Here is a 21,289-nt window from a genome sequence, read left to right on the forward strand (position 1 = left end):
ATAAGTTGTTTTGGTACACATACAAAAATTACTAGAAAGCAGGAAGTGGCAGTATGGAAGTTTTGTGGGACCTTACAAGTTCCCTGTAAATTTAGACTTGGTCCTTTAGTATTGCTTCCACATGGTACTGCTAAGCGAAGATGATACCTCCCTGGTACCTGCACTTATGAACTGAGTTATGGTTCGACTAGAAAGCTAGGTGAATAATCTATATATATAATTGCCTTATTCTGTCTGTCTGTCTGTCTTGCTCCAAAATTGTGTCACCGTGTCGTTAGCGTGACAACTGTCGGATTGGCCGCTGGGCTCGGCCTGGCCCCGCCCCCCACGGATTGGCCGCTCGCCTCGGCCTGAACTCGCCCCCCGCATGGATTAGCCGCTCGCCCCGGCCCTCCGCACACATCGCCCGCTCCAACGTACACCGGCTCCCGGTACACATGTGCAGGGAGCCGGAATACGCTGACGCCTCGCCCCCGCCACACTCGGCCCCGCCCCCGGCGGACATAACCTTGCGATGCTGGGATCGTGACGGAGCCGGTGTACACTGGTAACCATGATACACATCGCGTAACTATAGGAAGCGCTTCCCTTAGTTACCCGATGTGTATCATGGTTACCAGCGAACACCGGCTCCCGGTACACATGTGCAGGGAGCCGGTATACGCTGCGGTCAATAATGAAGTGTCATGCAGCGGTGAAAGAGTTAAAGACACTGCAAGACACTTCATTATAGGCAGCGGGCACCCCCAGAAGAGAGAAGACAGAAGAAAGAAGACCCCGCAGTCTTACTCACCAGACGCCGACCGGGAGCAGGTGAGCGCATCAAGGTCCTACAGCGGCGGAACACACACACACGCACACACATAAGAACAGACACACACACATCAGATCACACTCACTCACTCTCACATACACCTCACACACACATCAGATCGCATCCACACACTCACAACATCCAGTGATATCGCTTACTTCTCGGTGGCGATACTGTGCGTGCAGTGACCTTCCAGGACCTGCCGGAGGATCACATGGCCGGAAGCATGTGGTATCTCCGGATGTTGTGAGTGTGTGAGCGCGTATGTGCGATATCGTCAGTGTGTGTGTATGTCTGTGCGTGTATGCGATCGGATGTGTGCGTGTATGCGATCGGATGTGTGAGTGTCGGCAGAAGGCAGAGGAGCACGGCGTGCAGCACAGCTGCTGGGACCACCCACCGGAGGGCATAGGGAGAAGTGGGGTGTGAGTGTATGCGATCAGATGTGTGCGTGTATACTGTCTGATGTGTGACTGTGGAGCACGATGGGGAGTGCGCAGCATGGGGGATGGAGCACGATGGGGGGCGCGGAGCATGGGGTATGGAGCACGATGGGGGGTGCGCAGCATGGGGGATGGAGCACGATGGGGGGTGCGCAGCATGGGGGATGGAGCACGTTGGGAGTGCGCAGCATGGGGGATGGAGCACGATGGGGGGTGCGCAGCATAGGGGATGGAGCATGATGGGGGGTGTGCAGCATGGGGGATGGAGCACGATGGGGGGTGCGCAGCATGGGGGATGGAGCACGATGTGGGGTGCGCAGCATGTTGGATGGAGCACGATGGGGGGTGTGCAGCATGGGGGATGGAGCACGATGGAGGGTGCGCAGCATGGGGGATGGAGCACGATGGGGGGTGCGCAGCATGGGGATGGAGCACGATGGGGGGTGCGCAGCATGGGGGATGGAGCACGATGGAGGGTGTGCAGCATGGGGGATGGAGCACGATGGGGGGGCACACCTCCCCCCAAAACACACACACAGCGCCACACGCGCACCGCACTACACACCACACACACACTGGGAACCACAAACACCGCCCTACACAGACACCGTCACACAGACAACGCCGCACACACACATCACCCAACACACAAACACCGCGGCATACACAAATATACGCACATACCGCGCAACACACACACTGCACAAAACATACCTCCCCCAAAACACACACATACACTCCACACCCACACAAACCGCGCAACACACACAGCACCAGGGGAAGGAGAAAAGAAACCGCATACAGACCAGGGGCACACCAATTACGACAATAGGGATAAATAGAATAGGCATAATAAATTACTACTGCAAATATCTTCTCACAAGGCTTTTCCTTAGTATCATCAGGGGAGTATTACAGAGATATCATGGTCACTAATGTCCCAAGGGGTCAAACAACACGCTGTGTTCAGCGGACAGCGGTCATGCCTAAACGGTACAGCGTTTAGACGCGGCCACTATCCGCCGAACACAGTGTGCTCTTTGTCCCCTTGGGACATTAGTGACCATGATACCTCTGTAATACTCCCCTGATGATAATAAGGAAACGCGTTGGTAGAAGGTATTTGCAGTAGAGAAACCGGTGTATTATGTGGGCATCCTTTAGGCCGCTTTACACGCAACAACATCACTAAGGAGATGTCGTTGGGGTCACGAAATTCGTGACGCACATCCGTTCTCGTTAGCTTTCTAGTCTGTTTACCCTGGTGAATGTGCCCTGATCCAGTAGCTAATTTTGTTGTTGAGTTACGGTTCGTCCGCCAACTCAGGCGCAGTGGTGTTATTGTATATAAGATATTCATGATGCCATTAGTAGTCTTCAGGCACATTTATGTGGTCCAATAAACAACCATTTGCCCATCTAAAAATGCCAGAGAACACCTAATGAAATAACAAAATGCTGCTGAAAACATGATGTTCTCTACGCACAGGGTGACTGGATAATCATATACAGCTAAGGGTACTTTCACACTTGCGCTTTTTTCCTTCCGTCACAATCCACCCTTTTGGAAAACAGTGGAATCCGTTAACGGATTCCGCTGTTTCCCATAGATTTGTATGGAGGATGTATTGTGCCAAAAGTACCTGCGTTGCTTCCGCTGGCCGACGCTGCGTTGCTTCCGCCGGGTGGAAGGAACGCAGCATGTAATGTTTTTTGAGCGGCAGAACCCTCTATTTTTCACTGCGCATGCTCATTTTTTTTTTAATCACAGAAACTTTATTTTGTCTCTCGGTGGCTGAACATTCAGCTGAGCGCCCGGCTGCCGGCATGTGAGAGCGCTCAGCTGAGTGCCCGGCAGCTGGCATGTGAGAGCGCTCAGCTGAGCGCCCGGCCGCCGGGTGATCAGCTGATCGTTCACAATAGTCTGCTGCCGGTAAAACTGTAAAGAAGTAAAAAAAGCTTTCCGTTGGTTTGTACGATCCGTTGCATCCGTTGTGCCACTATATGCAACGCATCCGTCGCATCCGTCACACAACGCAATGCAACGGATGCCGTTCATCGCAAGTGTACAACTAGCCTAAGTGAATATGGACATAGCCATCCAGATTTAAACTACAAAAACGAGACATGTAATTTTAGTACCTGTAATTTGAACTGACGTGGAGACTACCTTTCCAATCCTTTTTACAAAGCTCCATTTATATATAAACCTTCAATTGCAAAAGCTCCATCATTTTAGGTTACAGTAGATTTGTACTGATTATGAAATAACAAGAACCTGACAGGTCTGTGAACCTCATGCACTCAGCATGTGATTACAGAAAAAACAGAAGTCCATACAAGCTCCAGAATATCATACAATGCACTGCAAGGTTCAGATATACAGCCGTCTTATTAAGTACATTCACATCTTCTACTGTAATGTTACTTACAAAAACATGCAATGAAATTTTGCGGAACGTTAGCCCTGCTTTAATATATAAATGAGACTAAAGTTCTCAAAAAGGAACTGTTACTGGATTTTTTTTTTAATTTAGCCTAAGAACCTCCTCTAATTTCTGCTGTTCCACCGATTATGGAATCAGAATCTTTCTGTCTTTTATTGTGTCTCTCCATTCCAAACTGTCCCAATTTGAGGGAGCTTTCCCGCTGTCCCAGTAGCTCAGTGCTGTTTCCCGACTTACACTTTGGGCTTGCTCACACCACCATATATTTGGTTCGAGTGTAATCTGACAAAATACTGGATCGCACTCGGAGTAATCTTATTCTATGGGGCCATGCCAAGTCCAATACTGAGTGCAGTGCAATGGACTGACAGAATGGAGAAGATAGAGATGTCTACAATCCTAATGTCTTTATTGCGCAGTAGGAGAGATGAGCAAACCTGAGATTTGATTTTCGAACCGAACAACAACTTAAAAAAAATCAAGGTTCGGGGTTCGGATGCTTTACGTGCAAACTTCACTCACACGAGCAACGCTGTGCTCAGTTACGCTTGGTGCTCAGCCCTGTACAAGCCGCGTGCAGTGTTTGAATGGCTTACACTGAGGGTAACATCAGCACCATTGCATGTAGTGTGAAGCCCAAAAATTGTTTGAAAAAGCCTGCCCACCCACCCTTGGAAGTGATCTGCTTTTGGCTGGCTGTTTGTGTGCGGAGACTCAAACTATCAATTAGTTACTTGCTCCGGGTCATGCTCAAGCCAATGGACGCTCGACTCCTTGGCTGCCGGCCAACCGAACCTCCACGAAACAACTCATCTCTACTCAGTAGCTCCTCCTACGTCTCATGGAGGGGCAGGGCCGGAATCTCTTCTCTTTTTTTGACATCTGATCTCAAAGGGATTCGAATCTCCATCCTGTATCATTGTAGGCAGTAGCAAAAGATATGAGCCACAGCCTACACTAAACACGTACAGAATTTCTACTTAAGGTACAGCGTAGGCTCTAAAATAACAGGCAGATTGTATTGGCACACAGATCTCTATATACCAGTGTGTTTCTATCTACCTGTGTTACAGAGGGGAAAAAAAAAATCTGATTTTTATTTTCTTCCTACGAAATTACTATAAAACAAATAATAAAAAAACAGTTCTAATAGATACATTTGTAATGTAACATTAAAAAAAAAAAAAAGAGAAAAATAACACCAATATGTTTGGAATTTAAAGTTCAGTATTCATACAAAACACAGACTTTACAAAAAACAGAGTTCGGGTTTGGAGTTCAGGTGCTTTATGTATGCAATCCACTCTAGCGAGCAGCGCTGTGCTCAGGTACGCTCAGTGCTCAACCAAGCGCTAGCTGCTTGCAGTGTTTGAACGGCGCACACTGGGGGTAACAACAGCGTGATTGGATGTAGTGTGTACAAATTGATTAATTTTATATTTTGATGGGGCCTTTCTGAAAGCAGCGATACCAAATCTGTGTATTTTTTGTGTTATTTGCAATGGGGCAAAGGGGGATGATTTTAACTTTTTATTTCATATTTTTAAAACTTTTTTTTTTTTTACATTTTTTTAATTGACTTTACTAGTCCTTTTAGTAGTCTTTATGCCTGCAGAGTGCAATCGCTTCTGATCACAGCGATGCTACAGCATCCCTCTGGACAGCAGAAATGCTGTTCTCCTGTGATTTCTGATGCTCTTACCCCTTGCTTTTGCAGCACCCTAGCCCTTCCTACAACGATTTTACAGCACAGAACTTCCCATTCCCATTGACTTGTATGGGGTTCATTGTCAAATTCGTTTTTTTCTAGTACGTGTGGATTCGTCGAAACCGATTTTCCACAGGTCTGCTCATCTCTAATCCTGAGGAGTCTTACAGCACCATACATGCTACAAAAGTCTGCCCTTACTGCAATACCAATGAGGTGTCAGTAATAAACACTCCTCTCTGCATTCTCTGACATGGGAGAGTTGTAGTTTGCACACAGGAGCACATTGAGCCACGTCGATGCTCAAGAGACGGTAAGGCTTGGTTCACAAGTTACTTTTATGCTGCTTTTTTCTGCAGGCTTAACCTGATCTCTTGGCAGTAAAGAAGCTGCTTACAAAAAGCAGGATTTGCTTTTGTTTTTGTTGCATTTTTTTGGGTGTGGATTATTTGTTTCTTTTGTCTACAGTACATGTGGCACCCCTGAAGCTCAGTCGCCACAGGGTACTGCATCACCCTTGAGATGTAGTACTCATCCTGGGTAAGGAGAGGTTAATCGCTGGTGTTTTTCACATTCACACAACAAACACAGTTAGGGGCTTTCCCAACAGGGGGATGCACTAGGGTAGGCGGGGGGTGGTCATCACGAAGCATGGGACTTCCCGGTCACTAGGGCGGCCACCTGGGGGACATCACCACTTGGTGAACAGGGAAGGAGCATCTTCACAGATGATCAGTTAGCTATGGGCATAGCTTGGGGTGAGACGCACACTTGAGACTTCAGTCCAATCTTCAACCTTACACTTCTGGGGAGTGCCAAAGGGCCCGCAGCTTGGAGCAGGTAGCTCAGCCTGGGTTCTCCACAGCTACACGGGATTCCTGGGTCTGCGGAGAGTGCAGGAAACACCCACAGCCCATTCCACATTCCACACACTGGGATTGGAGGGACCCCGACCAGAAAGGACTCAAGTGGGAGCACCGGTGGTGACCTCAAGTTGGTCGGGATCAGCTGGGCCCATCACAGCGGTGGCCAGTGCGTCAGGAGCAGCCATCTAAAGAACTGTGAGTAAAAAAACTGGAACCCGCAGAGACTGTATCCGCCTGTTCTTGCCGGCGCCGCCGCACGCTTCGGCGCCCGCCATTACTACGCCCTGTGACATCCCCAGACCCGACTTCACCAGGCCTGGTGACGAGTATTGAACCACTGCCGCGTGGGTGCTACATACATACTTAACGAGGTTAGCTTTACTCACTAAAAAAGCAGCAAAAACACTCACAGCTCAGGCTCACAATTAGATGCGCCAATTCTGGCACTTTGCCTCGGCTCTTCCCAATTGTCCTGGTGTGTTGACAATTGGGGTAATAGTTTTAGGGGTTGATATCAGCTGTGGAATGTCACTTGGCATCAAGCCCTGGTGTTAGTGTAGCACCCATGGGGCAGGGGGTTAAGTTACTTGTCGCCGGGCTGGTGATGTCGAGTCTGGGGATGTCACAGGGTGGCCGTTGTGCCTGGCTTTGTGGTCCCGAGGTGTACAATAAAGGAGGGGGTGGTGGTAATGGAGGTTTGATATCGTGACGCCACCTGCAGTACACGGCCACGGAATTAGCCGCCGCTGCTATCGCTTTCTTCCGGGGCGGATGGTAGTAGCAGCCGAGATGTTTCTGCTCCCCACAGGTGGAGTGGGCCCCGGGGAGGATGATGAGGGGAGTAGTAATAACAGGCGCTGAAGCACAGGGCTCTGCAGGTTCCAGGTGTTTTACTCACAATGTGGCGCCCTGGACAAGCCAGGACGTCACAAGCACTACACCAACACACCCCACACTCCCGGTCAGGCACACCGAAGTCAGACAAAAACCCTTGTTGCCTTCCTCCAGGGGCTGATGTTCACACCAGGGGGTGGGCCAGGCGGTTGGTCCCACCCACCGAGGAGTTCACAGTCCTGGAGGCGAGAAAAGTGAGGAGTTCAGTTTTGGAAGTGAAAGTGGAAGGAAGGAAGTAGCAGTGGAGAAGCCTGAAGTTGGTCCGGGTGTGTGGTCCGGACGGATCAGCAAGGTTGGCAGACGGTGGTGACCGTCTGCAGGAGAGGCCTAATGGAGCTAGCTGTAAGGACCGTGGACGGGCGGTGGCCCGGCGGTACCGGACCGGTACGCTAAGAGAAGCCAGCACCATCCGGCAGGGGCTTACGGACCCCGACAAGGCTAGGAGTCGCCGTGAATTTGTCAAATCCGTTAGCGAAGGGAACCTCTTGGGTTTCCCAGCAGCCAAGTCCTGACAGAAGGCAACAGTCCAACTGAGAGAGGGAAACACAGTCACCGCCAAGGCTAAAGTTCCCAGGGCCAGAGCCTGCGGGCAAAAGGGGCTCCTTCAGCACATATCCAAGCTGGGGAGCGGGTTACCGGTGGGAACCCATTGGAACCGTACACACTACACAGGTGCAGGGAAAGGCAGTCACCATCAACCTGCCGGGAGGAGAAACACCGCAGCCGTCTGTGGGACCCGTCCATCCAGCCGTTTGTTTTACCGGAGACTCTGTGTTCATCATTGGCTGAGTGAGTACCACCGTGCCGTGCGGCACAGCGCTGCCCCGCGACTCAGCACCTCACCAGGACCTGTAACCCGCCTGCCATCCATCCCTACCCCCTCACCGGGCCCCGGGACAACCAACCTCCTACCCACGGAGGGGTGAACTAACATCCAAGCTGCTCCCTGTCATCGCTCCCGGGATCCCCGTCCAGAGCAGCGGTGGTGTCACCAATCTCACCACAACCGTGGGTGGCGTCACGGACAATATCAAATCCCCACAATCAACCCCCTTTTCACTCACGAGCGAGGAGCGCCGCTCGAGTCCCCGGGATCCGGCCCACCGCTCGAGCCACCACCGAGCAGCAGCAGCAGCAGCAGCAGCCGGACCCGAGCAGTGGGAGAGCGCAGCGTCCCCTCCTCCGCCCGCGACAACAGTTCTTTAGGTAACCCGGTCGCTGCCGCAGAACTACTGGCCACAGCTGTGATGGGCCCAGCCGATCCCGAGCAATTCGAGGTCACTGCTGGTGCTCCCACTCTGAGTCCTTTCTGGTTGGGGTCCCTCCGATCCCGGTGTGTGGAATGTGGAATGGGCTGCGGGTGTATCTTGCACTCTCCGTAGAGCCTGAAATACCGTGTAGCTGTGGAGAACCTGGGCTGAGCTACCTGCTCCAAGCCGCGGGTATTTGGCACTCCCAGAAGTGTGAGGTAAAAGATTGGACCGAGGTCCCAAGTGTGCGTTTCACCCCAAGCTGTGCCCGGGGCTCACTCCCTATGTGTAAAGATGCTCCTTCTGTGTTCCCCAACTGGTGCCGCCCCCCAGGTGGCCACCCTAGTGCCCGGGAAGTCCCATGCTTCATGATGGCCACCCCCCAGCCTATCCTAGTGCATCCCCCTGTTGGGAAAGCCCCTGTGTTTGTTGTGTGAATGTAAGAAACACCATCGACTAACCCGGGATGAGCACTACATCTTAAGGGAGATGCAGTAACCTGTGACAACTGAGCCTCAGGGGCGCCACATTAGAAAAGGAGAGGTGTCTACCAGACACCCCCATTACTAACTCAGTAATAAAAAAAAAATTGAAAAAGAAACAAACAAACAAAAAAAAAAACTTTATTGAAAATTAAAACATTTCCCGACACTCTAACTCCCCTCATTCATCGCTTTATTTATTTTTTTATTTTTTTTAAAAAGCAGGTTTGCTGTATTCCAGGGAATCTGTTGTAGTCCACAAATTGAAACCGGCAAGAATAAGAAAAAAACACAAAAACATAAAACAAGACACTTTCTTTTATTCACCACTTCATTCTTCAATAAAGAAAAAATTCGCAGCAGGGCCGACGTAGTCCAGAGCGAATCCTACGAACGAAGTGTATGGAGCTTCATTCTAACACTACATAGACTTTGCTAACAGGCAGTTGTGGGCTGGTATTTTTCAGTTGGGAAATAACCAATAACCACAGACCTTCCCAGCCTGATAATAACAGCTCTAAGCTGTCTGCTTTACCTTTACAGGTTTTTAAAAATGGGGGACCCCACGCCATATTTTTTTTTTAATTATTTATTTAGTTAATAGATTTGAAAGCTATTTACAGTATCTATTTAACTCTTTATTTCTTACCATCCTTAACACAGAAAAAACATTTTGGTGTCATGCGTTTTTTTCCAGTACGTGACACATGAATGGCACACCCATACACACGGATGGCCAAATGGATGGACAAAGCAGGAAGTACCACATGTATGGGGGTTATATTTATGCGCGCCGGTGAACGGGGCCTTACTACGGTAGCAGTGGATGGATCTAACCTAATATCAGAGAAAGGACAGAAAGTTACAGAAAAGGGAGACACCTAGTGGCCTGCATTTTTTTAAAAATTGCACAATAAAAATGATTTGCAATTTTTTTTATTATTTCTCAAATTTAGATGTTTACTGAAATGACAGGTACCCTTTAGGCATATCTTCAAGGGAAAAATGAAAATGTCATGGGGCTCTTAGAATAATGTACAGTACCTTATTGGAGCCTTTCCCTTCAGTTTGAGCTGCTGACCTCTCCTCTCCTTCCTAAATATGTGTAGCCATCTTAGATAGGATACATGTGTCATTAATGTAGGAGGGGTAAATAATCCAGTGTCAGACACCTTCATACATGAAACTGGAAAATTCAGCTGATTTCTCCCTGATGTGCAGGTCAGGACGCTGTGATAGTATATTTGTTATGTTACAGATACAGTGAAGCTGCACACCGGTCCCCGGCCACATTGTCTACATGCTTAGTCTTGATCACATTACTCTTCCCACATACAGAGAGACTTACAGCTTGAATTGTCAGTGCCTAAGCTGCTGAGAACAGGTTAGCGTATGCCCGTCTGAGCTTCTTCTACTGCGGTTGGCAGAACTCCAACATCAACCACAAAAGAACAGTCTGAATGGGGTTTACTCTTATAAGAAGCCCTTTAAAAGGATGTGAAAAATGATATTAACTTGCATATATGGTGTTAACCTGCATATACAGTGCCTTAATACTTTAGGGGAACCAAACAGAATTCTGGTGGATTGAGGGGTTGAATAATAAATGACCCTCTGAATAAACTTTTCACAATTTAAAAAAAAAAAAAAAAAAGAAATAACATTCTTTTTTGCTGCAGTGCATTTCACACTTCCAGGCTGATCTACAGTCCAAATGTCACAATGCCAAGTTAATTCCAAATGTGTAAACCTGCTAAATCTGCAGGGGATTGAATACTACTTGTAGGCACTGTATAGCGCTCTGAATCTGCCTGGTACTTGGAGTCCCGCTGCCCGGAAGAAATGAATTTAAGTCCTCCCATAACGTTTGGCTTCCAGTCTTAGGGGTAGAACCGGCGCATATTCAATCACTGCTCAGTGTAGAGTGAGCGGCGGCTGTAGCTGTGGCCCTAGAACTGACTGACAGCTGGGTATAATGCTGAGAAGGCTGTCAGTCAGTGCCTTGAGTGTAATTACAGCCGCCACTTACTATACTGAGTAGAGACTGAACCTGCATCAATGCCACCTGTATGACTGGATGACAAAAGCTGCCTGGAGAAATCAAAGGATTATTCCCATCTTCAAGATCCTATCCCAATATGTAGTAGGTATAATAATAATAATAATAATAATAATAATAATAAGAATTAATGATAATAATATTTGCAAATAACTCCAATTAGAAATGTAGTATAGTTCTCCTGATATAGCAAGTCATATGACAGGTTCCCTTTAAATCCAAAAGAGCACAGGTATAGGGGTGCAGAAGTAGCAGTACACTTCCATTTCTCTGCCACATAAAAGGAAAGAACACCAGTAGTCTATAAATCGCACATGCTAAGTGGGGGGTCTGATAGGGTTTATATTGGAGACGTATGGTGCTAACATTGGGTCATGACACAGTTGGGGTATATCCACAGGTCGCATTTCCCCCTGAAAAATACAACATTTAATTATACAGCAAGGTGAATGAGATTTCTTAAAGCAATCTTCAAATCTGCAGCATGTCAATTATTTCAGTATTTTTGAAGCGTTTTTTAGCCACTCCAACAAATGTGAAAAACACATCCAAAATATGCACACACACTGCAAAACCACATTTTTTTATGTAGCATTTTTCCGGCCTAGGGACATGCTTTTGATGCAGAAATGTCAGCTGCAAATACCGAACGTGTGCACGTACACTTAAGGGGGCTTTACACGCTACGACATCGCTAATGCGGAGACGTTGGGGTCACGGAACTTGTGATGCACATCCAGCCGCATTAGCAATGTTGTTGCGTGTGACACCGATGAGCGATTTTGCATCGTCGCAAAAACGTGCAAAATCGCTCATCGGTGACATGGGGGTCCATTCTCAAATATCGTTACTGTAGCAGTAACGAAGTTATTCCTCGTTCCTGCGGCAGCACACATCGCTATGTGTGACGCCGCAGGAACGAGGAACCTCTCCTTACCTGCCTCCCGGCCGCTATTCGGAAGGAAGGAGGTGGGCGGGATGTTCGTCCCGCTCATCTCCGCCCCTACGCTTCTATTGGGCGGCCGCTCAGTGACGTCACTGTGACGCCGCACGGACCGCCCCCTTAGAAAGGAGGCGGTTCGCCGGTCACAGCGATGTCGCCGGGCAGGTAAGTAGTGTGACGGGTCTGGGCGATGTTGTGTGGCACGAGCAGCGATTTGCCCGTGTCGCACAAAAGATGGGGGCGGGTACCCACACTAGCGATATCGGGACCGATATTGCAGTGTGTAAAGCGGCCTTTAGGCTATGTTCCCATTATGAATATTTGTTGAGTTTTTGATGTTGCAAATTTATTTTTGCAGTTTTCTGCACCTATTAGATAAATTGGTCTATTTGCATTTTTTTCTTGTATTTATTGGTGTTTTTTTTTTTTTTTTTTACATGTGTTTTTATTGCGGTTTTGACTCTTTGGCTTTTGTCTCTTTTTGTTATGTCCTATTTTAAATGGACCTGCTTTGGTTTTTCAACTCCTTGGTATATGACAAAACTTTATTGATATACCGTATTTTTCGGTTTATAAGATGCCCTGGATTATAAGATACATCCCAAATTTAGAGGAGGAAAATAGGAAAGAATAATTTTTAATGTTAAAATGAGGGTCCGTTTTATTATCCTAGTGTGTCATAATCCTAGTGCTCAACGGGGGGAAGCGGCGGTGGTGGAGTGGCTCAGGAAGGTCACAGGAGACAGAGTAGGCGATGCTGCAGGCTCAGAGGAGCGGGTTTTGCGTCTCAGGAGAGTCAGTGGGCAGAGGGTCGGCGATACTGCAGCCTCTGAGGTGTTGCGGTGGCAGGCATCATTGATCTGCTGGCGTGCTGTGGGGGTGTCACTGAAGAGGATGGTCACAGGACAGGGTATTGCTACGGCGAAGGGTGCCTGATCTGGCTGTGGGTTCTATTGAATGTCCCACGGTTGACTAGATGGACTTCAAGAAAATGGCTGCAAAGGCAGCACATGTGCAGAAAAGCCTCTATGGCCATTTTCTTGAAGTCCATTGCGTCAACTGCGGGCGAGTCAATAGAGCCCGCAGGCAGATCAGGCGTCCACGCCACCGCGACACTGCAGTGACACCCTCAGTATTGCCGACCCTGCCTCCTATGACCCCGCTCCACTACCGCCGCCCTGGTAAACCATATTCGTATTGTAAGACGCACCCTCATTTTACAATCCGGAAAATACGGTATTTGTATGTGGATTACATGCATTTCCGTATTGGAAATGCACTAAAAACGCACGTGTGTTTTTACCTGCAGATTTTTTGCATCTAATGCAAGTTTATGAGAAAAATCTGCACATTAAACTCATACCCACAAGAGAGATTGACATTTTGCTTCAAAAACTCACCAAAAATTACTTGTGAGAATGTAACCTAATGGGTTCCCTTATGTAATGACACAATGCCATCGTTGTCTATTTTCGGCCCTTTTTCTCTACGTCCATGAGTAATCCGCTTTTTTTGCAGTGCTCTGGTGTCTTGCTGGCAGTCCTGTGCCTGAACTCTCACACACATTTATGAATGTTATAATATCAGCGTGCATCATCTTCTATTTTAGGATCATTAGCATTTGAAGAGATTATGAGATGATGGGCATTTTATATCAACATTCCCTATAACTAAAAATTCCGATGTTTAGTAAGATGGATTGTTGGAGGGAAGGAATGTTTCTGCCTCCTTAAAGATATTTTGTTGCAGAAGTGTGAGCTCGGTTTATTGTGCTTATAACACTACACATATCATACGTCCGGGTTTGTGGATAGTGCTCTTCTTCTATGAAATCATCATTTAGCGATGACTTTGTGTGTGGCGTAAGGTTTTTCTCAAGCTCTCGCCCTATAACTCAGCTTGTCTTTTTCGCCCTGCAGCTAAGTAGTTAAAGACTAAGTTTGCTAATGCTGTTTAGAGGCAGAGATTTTGGCAAGAACTTGCATAGTTTCCAGCAAGGCCCATTATAAAGAGACTCTCTTCCTGCTGCTTTTTTTAACTTTGGGTTAGGGTTTCACAGTTGAAAATTGTACATTTTGCGGTTTGGAGCCCGCTTCTTTCTTTCATTGGCATTATTCCTGGCTCAGAATCATTATCATGGCTTTTATCTGTTACTTTTAAAGAAGTACAGAACTTTAATTTGGGTCCTCATTGTAAACCTCCCTGTGTATGCCAGTGTAGCGTTGCGTGTGAATCTGATATACCCAACGCGGTTCAGTCTGTTGGGAAACAGGTAAAGGGAAAGGTATAAAAAAGAACTTTTTGGAACCCAGGACAATAATGAAGGTTTAGCCAAAAAGATTCTTTCTGACACTTGTTATTCCCTCTGGGGTCTCTAAGCTGAGAACATTGCCAGTTTAGCTAAGACTAATGCCCTCTTGAGTTTGCACAGCTGTACTACTGTGTTCAGTTCTGGGTGCCCCAATTCAAGAAAGACATCGATATATTGGAGCAAGTCCAAAGAAGAGCAACCAAGATGGTAGAAGGTCTGCAAACCATGTCATATGAAGAACGGCTAAAAGAACTAGGGATGTTTAGTTTGAAAAATAGAAGGCTGAGAGGAGACTTAATAGCGGTCTACTAATATCTGAAAGGAAGTCAGTGTAGAGGGAACTACCCTATTATCATTAGCACAAGGAAGTACAAGAAGCAATGGGATGAAACTAAAAGAAAGGCGATTCAGATTACTCACTAGGAAAAACTTTCTGATAGTGAGGGCAGTCAGGGAGTTGAACAGGCTACCGCGGGAGGTGGTGAGCTCTCCATCAATGGAAATCTTCAAGCAGAAACTGGATAAACATATAACTGGGATGATTTAGGAAAACCTGCACTCGCAGGGGGTTGGACCTGATGGTCCTTGAGGTCCCCTCCCAACTCTACCATTCTATGATTCTATGCTGTGTAACATCATTGATTGAAAAGCATAGAGTTACGTTTCAATGATCAGGAACGGTTGAATATTTGAGTATCTACACTTTTGCTTTTTTCATTGCTTTTTTGTGTGCGTTTTTGACGCTGTGCTTTTATCCTTTTTTTATGCTGCGTTTTTTGTCTGTTTGGTGTGTCATTCTTTACATAAAGCTGTTTTTGTTCTTGAAACATTCTGGTACTAACATCATTAAGTGCGGATTACATGCTTTTTTGGTGCGTTTCCAACACACCGAAAACGCATGTGTGTCTTTTACTTGTGGATTTTCTGCATCTAATGCAAGTCTATGGTGAAAATCAGCACAGAAAACTGAGCAAAAGAAATTGGCAAGCTGCGGATTGGAAACATGCACCGCTGGTAAGTTTCCGCAGATGAAATACAATACACTAATTCAGAAATCGGAGTAATAAAAGTTAATGTCCTATATAGGTACAAAATAAAAGAATAAAAAAAATGTTAAAAATATTCCAAACATATTTTTTAAAACTCAGAAAATAAAGAACAAAAAAATGAAAATAATATTACACCAATAAATATTTTTATTTATGTAAAAACAAAAATATATTAAAAAAAAGTACACACATTGGGTATCGCCAAATCCAGAACAACCTGATCTATAATATTCTTACACTAGTTAACTCCTTCATTAAACACCATTCTATCTTTTTATCATATAGCTGACAAAAAAGTGGAATAAAACACAATCAAAGTCATATTAAATAAAAATGGTACAGCTGAAAATGTCATCTTGTCCTGCAAAAAACAAGCTGCTGCACAGCTCCACCAGCTAAAAGAGTAAAAATTATTTAGCTCTTAGTATACAGCAATACAAAAACATTTTTTTTTCTTGTTATATATGGTGTAAGGGTGGCTATACATTAAAAATATTAAAAAACCCCAAAATATTATATGTAGATAGATAGAAATGTGGCTTCACTATGAAGCCCTGTGCCCACGGGAGAAAATACCTGCTGATTTTGCTGTGGAAAACCTGCGGATTTTCTAGATTTTCCAGATAAATCTGCAGGTTTGTGCAAGTACAGGCACTCCCCATGTTATCCTATGGGATTTGGGGAGTGCTGTTTCAATGCTGTGGAATTTGCACCTGCGGAAAATGCTGTGGATTTCCCGCAGCCGTAAAGAATTGCATGTCAATTATTCATGCGGATTTTCCTGCCTTTTTACTATGTAGATACAGGGGGGAAATCCGCAGGAATAACTCTAGAATTCCACATGTTTTCCACAGGTTTACCGCAACAGTTCTACCTGAAATCCGCAATAACGTGAACCTGCGGAAATGCCTGCAGAAAATTCAGCAGGCACGTTTTCTTGTGGGCACATGGCCTAATAGTACTGACCTGAAGAATAAAGCTGTACTATCACTTTTATGACTAGGTGAACAGCGTTAAAAAAAAAAGAATCTGGTGATACGAAAAACTTTATTTTGTAAAATAGTGCTTTTTGTAGTAGTAACAGCCGAATCTAAAAAAAAGAAATTATATAAATCTGGTATCACTGTAATCGTACTGATCTGAGGAAGGAAGCCACCCTATCACTTATACCGCAAGGTGAATGGCATAAAAAATAGCTATAAATCCAATTTGTCATTTGATTTGTTTATTCTGCCTCCCAAAGATCGCAGTAAAGCACAGCTTGCATTTATGCTGTGCTCTATGGTGAGCGCTTACACTGGGGAGTACGTGTAAATCTCTGAAAAATGGAAAATTCACTGCAATTAGTCACTGTGAACTCCCATCTGGCCTGTGATCCGGCGATATCCATCTTTTTATGTATCTTTTTAAGTGTGCACAAAAGTGCGATCAACAACATTATTGTGCAACTTTGAAAATATGGACACCAATGAACAGAGGCTTAATGGAGTGTGGAGTAATTCTGCTGCCTCGTTATATCGAATGGATCCATGGGGGTTTCACCTGAATCACATATTGTAGAGATGTAGGTGTAGAGGGAAACCCTAATGTAAGTTGACACCATGGAGCACAGGATAAATGTGAACTGATCCAAAATGATCTGTACTCCAGATTGTCTCAAAATAGCATTCAACTCAACCCACAATAAAACAAATCCCCACTGAGGTCCATCATCTGTTAATAAAAATATAGGGGGCTTCCATGTTATTGGTATCACAAGTGTCTGGAAAAACGCTATGGCTCCCCCTCCCCCCCCCCCCTAAAAAAAGAAATCCAGCAAAATCTGCACTCCCAAATCAAAATGCCCCTTCCCTGAGAGCAACAATGTAACAATTAACGTTCACATGTTTGGCATTTTTGTAGTGAAGAGAGCCTCCAGTAGCACGAGCTGGGCACAATGCATGGGCACTACAATGCATGGGCACTACAGCGGCTTATTTGCATTTTTTTATTCTGCAACATTCACTGCATTTGACTTCATTTGGGTGTTTTCCAGAGAGTAAATTGTCACTACTCCCATAGATGAACTTCTAGAAGAGTGTAATTCCAAAATGTGATCACTTGATGGGGTTTCTGTTGTTCTGGCACTTAATCGCTCTGCAAATGGAGTTTTCAAGCTATTCTAGATAAATCTGTGCTCCAAAAGTTAAATGGCGCTCCTTCTCTTCTGAGCCCTGTGGTGCGGCCAAACAGTACTGCACAGTCACATATGGGGTATTGCCACAATCAGAAGAAATTGTCTAGCATATCATGGGGTCTTTTTTTAACCATTTGAAAATTGGAAATCTTGGGTTAAAACAAAATTTTTAGTGGTAAAAATGTAATTATTTTTTCTTCACTGCCTTGTAGTATAACATATTGTGACACACCTGTAGTGTCAATATGCTCACCGCACCCCTGGATGGATTCATTGAGGGGTGTACTTTGTAAAATGGGGTTACATATAGTGAGCCGACTTTTCTACACCTCAGGAGCTCTGCCAATGTGATATGGTACTACCAAGCCATTCCAGCTAAATCTGGACTCCAATATGGCGCTTCTTCCCTTCTGAGCTTTGAGTTGTGCCTCAAAAATAGTTTTGACCACATATGGGTATTGGCAAACTCAGGAGACGTTGTGCAACAAATTAGTCCACTTTCAGCTATTAGGCCGGGGCCACACAGGGACTACTGCGATCTTCGCATGACACTCGGCTCCCTCTGGCAGCACGAGTGTCATACGAGTGTCACTGCGACTGAGGTCCGATCGTGCAATCGGACTACAGCTGTGGGGGGCGGGCCGGCACTGAGGAGGGGTGGGCCGGCGCTGCGGAGGAGAGGGAGGGCTTTATCTCCCTCTCTCCTCCGTTGCCGGCTATTGCCATTTTTGCTCTCCACTTGCATTACACCGGTGTACTGCAAGTGCAATGCAATTTTTTTCTTGCCCCATACACTTGAATGGGTGCGAGAGAAACAAGGATCACATTGCACCCGCAGCATGCTGCGACTGTCTTCTCGGTCCGATTAGGGCTGAGAAAATAATTGCTCATGGTTGCTGACACACAGGCTAATATTGGTCTGAGAGGAATGCGATGTTTTATCGCATTCCACTCCGATTTTCATGCCGTGTGTCTTAGGCCTTACCCTTTTTGAGCAAGCCTGATGATCAGCTCTTTGAAGGTGCCAAGACACTATCCGTTACATTATTTTGACTACCTGCATGCTGTACACATCTGTAAGCACTTCTTTTCCTTATTAATCTTCATTTTTTTACTTAATATGTTGGTGGTTTTGGAACCAATTACTAGTTTTTCATGTAGTGGTGTTCTCAAGTTACAATGTTTCTACCTTACAATGGCATTCCTTGTACCTGGAGCGACCACTGCAATAATTTCCTCTCCAACATATTAAGATTTCAGCATTGTTGTAAGAACGCTTTAAAGCATATCTATCGCCTGAATGATCTGCAATGTGAAGCGGCAGTGTATTAAAGGGTCAGGCCTGCTTTCCTCTGGTGTCATTTGGCTAATAGAACACGGGAGCTGCTCCTTCTGCCTCTCCCCATCCAAGAATCTAATTACTTTACCTTCAGTGCAATCACAACAAAGGGCTGAAAAACATAGATTATATTTTTGCTTGTTTCTTGCACTGTTCATTCTTTAGTACGATTGTCTGTGGTTGAATAGATCTAAATGTGAGATAAAAGGTGAATATATAATGCATGCACTTCATCATCTAATTACAGTTACCGAGTCCTGACCATGCATGGTCGTGTGACGCCCTGGACTAGCCAGGTAGTCACAGGTAGAGCCCCGCACAACACCAGTCCCCTAACAAGGTGTCAGCAGCCAACCATTTAAACCCTAGTCACCTCCCTCAGTGCTTGATGGACACACCAGGGGGCAGAGCCAGGCGGTTGGCATGCCCACCGAGGAGTTCAGAGAGCCTGAGGCAGGAAATATAGAACAGTCTGTTAGTGGAGGTGAAGTAAAGTGGAAGCAGGCCTGTGTGTCAGGTCTGCAACTAACTGACAGGTGCCAGAGTTGGAGCCCGGGCACCTTTGGCTAGGAGGCATACGGAGGCCTCTGCCTGCAGGAGCCGGGAAGACGGCTCGGTGGAACCGTGGTGGACCGGGACAGGGTAGTGGCCCGCCGGTACCGACCTGGGGAACCGACTGGAAACCGGAGCACAAGAGGGGGGTACTCAGACCCTGAAGCTAGGTCCAGAAGCTACTGGGGGCTAGCTAATTCACTGATTGCGGCCAGGACTATAGGTCCTTTCCCACCCGAAGTCCCAACTGAAGACAACAGCCCAATGAGAGGGATAGAAAGCTACCGCCCAGGCAGAGAGATCCCACGGGCCAACGTCTGCAGTCAAAGGCCTCCTCCGACATACACAAGCCGGGGTGCGGACTCATGTATTGCAAGTTCAGGTAGTCCATCAACATTCAAACAGGTGCAGGAGAAAGGCAGAGACCACCAACCGGGTGGGTGACCAGACCGCAGCCGGCTGCGGGCACCGACCTCCATCACCTTGGTTTACCAGAGACTTGTGTGTGTTATTAATCATGAGTACATCAGTACTCTCCGGGAGTCCATCTCCCTGCACCGCCCAACTACTCCCCCAACGGGTCCCGGGCCACTATCCCTACCTACAGAGGGGTTAACATCTTGCTGCGCAACATCTCCCCTGGGTACCCCGTAACTGCAGCGTCCACCTTCACCACAACCCGTGGGTGGCGTCACGAACATAACCACGGCTCCGGTCGTACACCAACGTACCCTAAACCGCCAGCCCCTTTCAGATCAAAGTGACCACAGGACCCCGGGTCCCGAGATGCTCAAGCCACCCACCAGCGAGCCTGGATCCGAGCGGCTCGGTCGCAGCCGAGCCCGGGGCTGTACAGTCGTATAGTCCACCAGTAAAGTAAAATGAGGCCTGTCTGGATATCATGCTGCCAGTGATTTGACGTGTATGAAACTGGTTCCCTTTACAAATATCCTCCGTTTTTTGCATACAGATCCTAGGCTAAGCTAAGCGTCTCCATGGTTACAAACTACAAACAAATGTTACATAGTCTGATCCCGCAGCCATACTTAATTCCATCAGTTCCCTATATGGTCTGTAAATTGATTCTTTCTTAGCCCTCTTTCTTTCACACATCTGTGTAAAACACACGTTTCACAATCCGTGGTGGAAGTGCGCATGTGTGTGTTCTACGTATGACATCCGGATAGCTCACGGACAGACACACGAACTTGTATACTTAACTGTCTCCGGCGCTGCTGTCTCCGGCGCTGCTGTTACGTCCGGATTTCACGGTCAGTGCAGTGAATATGCAATGAGTATAATGAGCGGGCCCGGAAGCAACAGCAGAGGCACAGACCGCAGTGCAGGAGACGGGTAAATATAAAAATTGTTTATTTTTATGAGACCTGTGTTTTCTCCAATACGTGTCACACAGATCACATCAGTGTGTGATCCATGTGACGCCTGTGCTGCTGGAGAAAAATGGACACATCGCCATGTGGAGCACACGGACACGCATGTGCTCCACACAGACACATGGTCCATGTCAAAACACGGATGTGATGTGAGACGAAACCCATTGATTGTGTCCGTATATGTGAAAACAGACATCACACGGATATGTGAAGGAGGTCTCACAGTGTAGATTTATTTTTTTAATCTCACTTTATTCGGAAATTAACAGCTGTGATCCATTTTTTTTCTCATCCTTTTTGTTGCTCTTGCAAAGTGTCATGTATGTAAAGGTGCTTTAATGCTTATTAAATCCGTACTCTGCTTGAACAAATCCATATTGCTGTTTTATCGAAATTATATGATAATGAGTTGTAAGTAGTTCTCCTGTTTCCGCTCCCTATTCTCCAACCACTGCCTGCCTCCTGTCTCTGACTGCAAGGTCACTGAAATATGGACTTAGAACCTATCAGCACACAATTTCAACTATGAGTAAAGCAGCAAAAACATTTTAGGCTATGTTCA

The 21,289-nt window shown here is 46.4% G+C and overlaps 1 protein-coding gene and 1 long non-coding RNA gene across 4 annotated transcripts in view; one reads left to right on the forward strand and one right to left on the reverse strand.

Moving 5' to 3' along the window:
* The window catches only part of ARHGEF25 (Rho guanine nucleotide exchange factor 25), a 517,568-nt gene that overhangs the window by 145,666 nt on the left and 350,613 nt on the right, over window positions 1-21,289 (forward strand). The gene's annotated exons all lie outside the window — the stretch shown is intronic.
* LOC142292035 (uncharacterized) overlaps window positions 1-21,289 on the reverse strand; it is a 104,317-nt gene that overhangs the window by 79,142 nt on the left and 3,886 nt on the right. Inside the window, exon 1 of one of the 2 annotated variants that reach the window (XR_012750567.1) lies at window positions 13,307-13,423. The exons of the other annotated variant lie outside the window; for it this stretch is intronic. This is a non-coding gene — a long non-coding RNA (uncharacterized LOC142292035). Of the gene's footprint in view, window positions 1-13,306; window positions 13,424-21,289 lie in introns of those variants that run through there. 2 annotated transcript variants of the gene reach the window in all.

Source organism: Anomaloglossus baeobatrachus, chromosome 2 (genome assembly GCF_048569485.1).
Source record: "Anomaloglossus baeobatrachus isolate aAnoBae1 chromosome 2, aAnoBae1.hap1, whole genome shotgun sequence".
Classification (NCBI taxonomy): Eukaryota; Metazoa; Chordata; class Amphibia; order Anura; family Aromobatidae; genus Anomaloglossus; species Anomaloglossus baeobatrachus.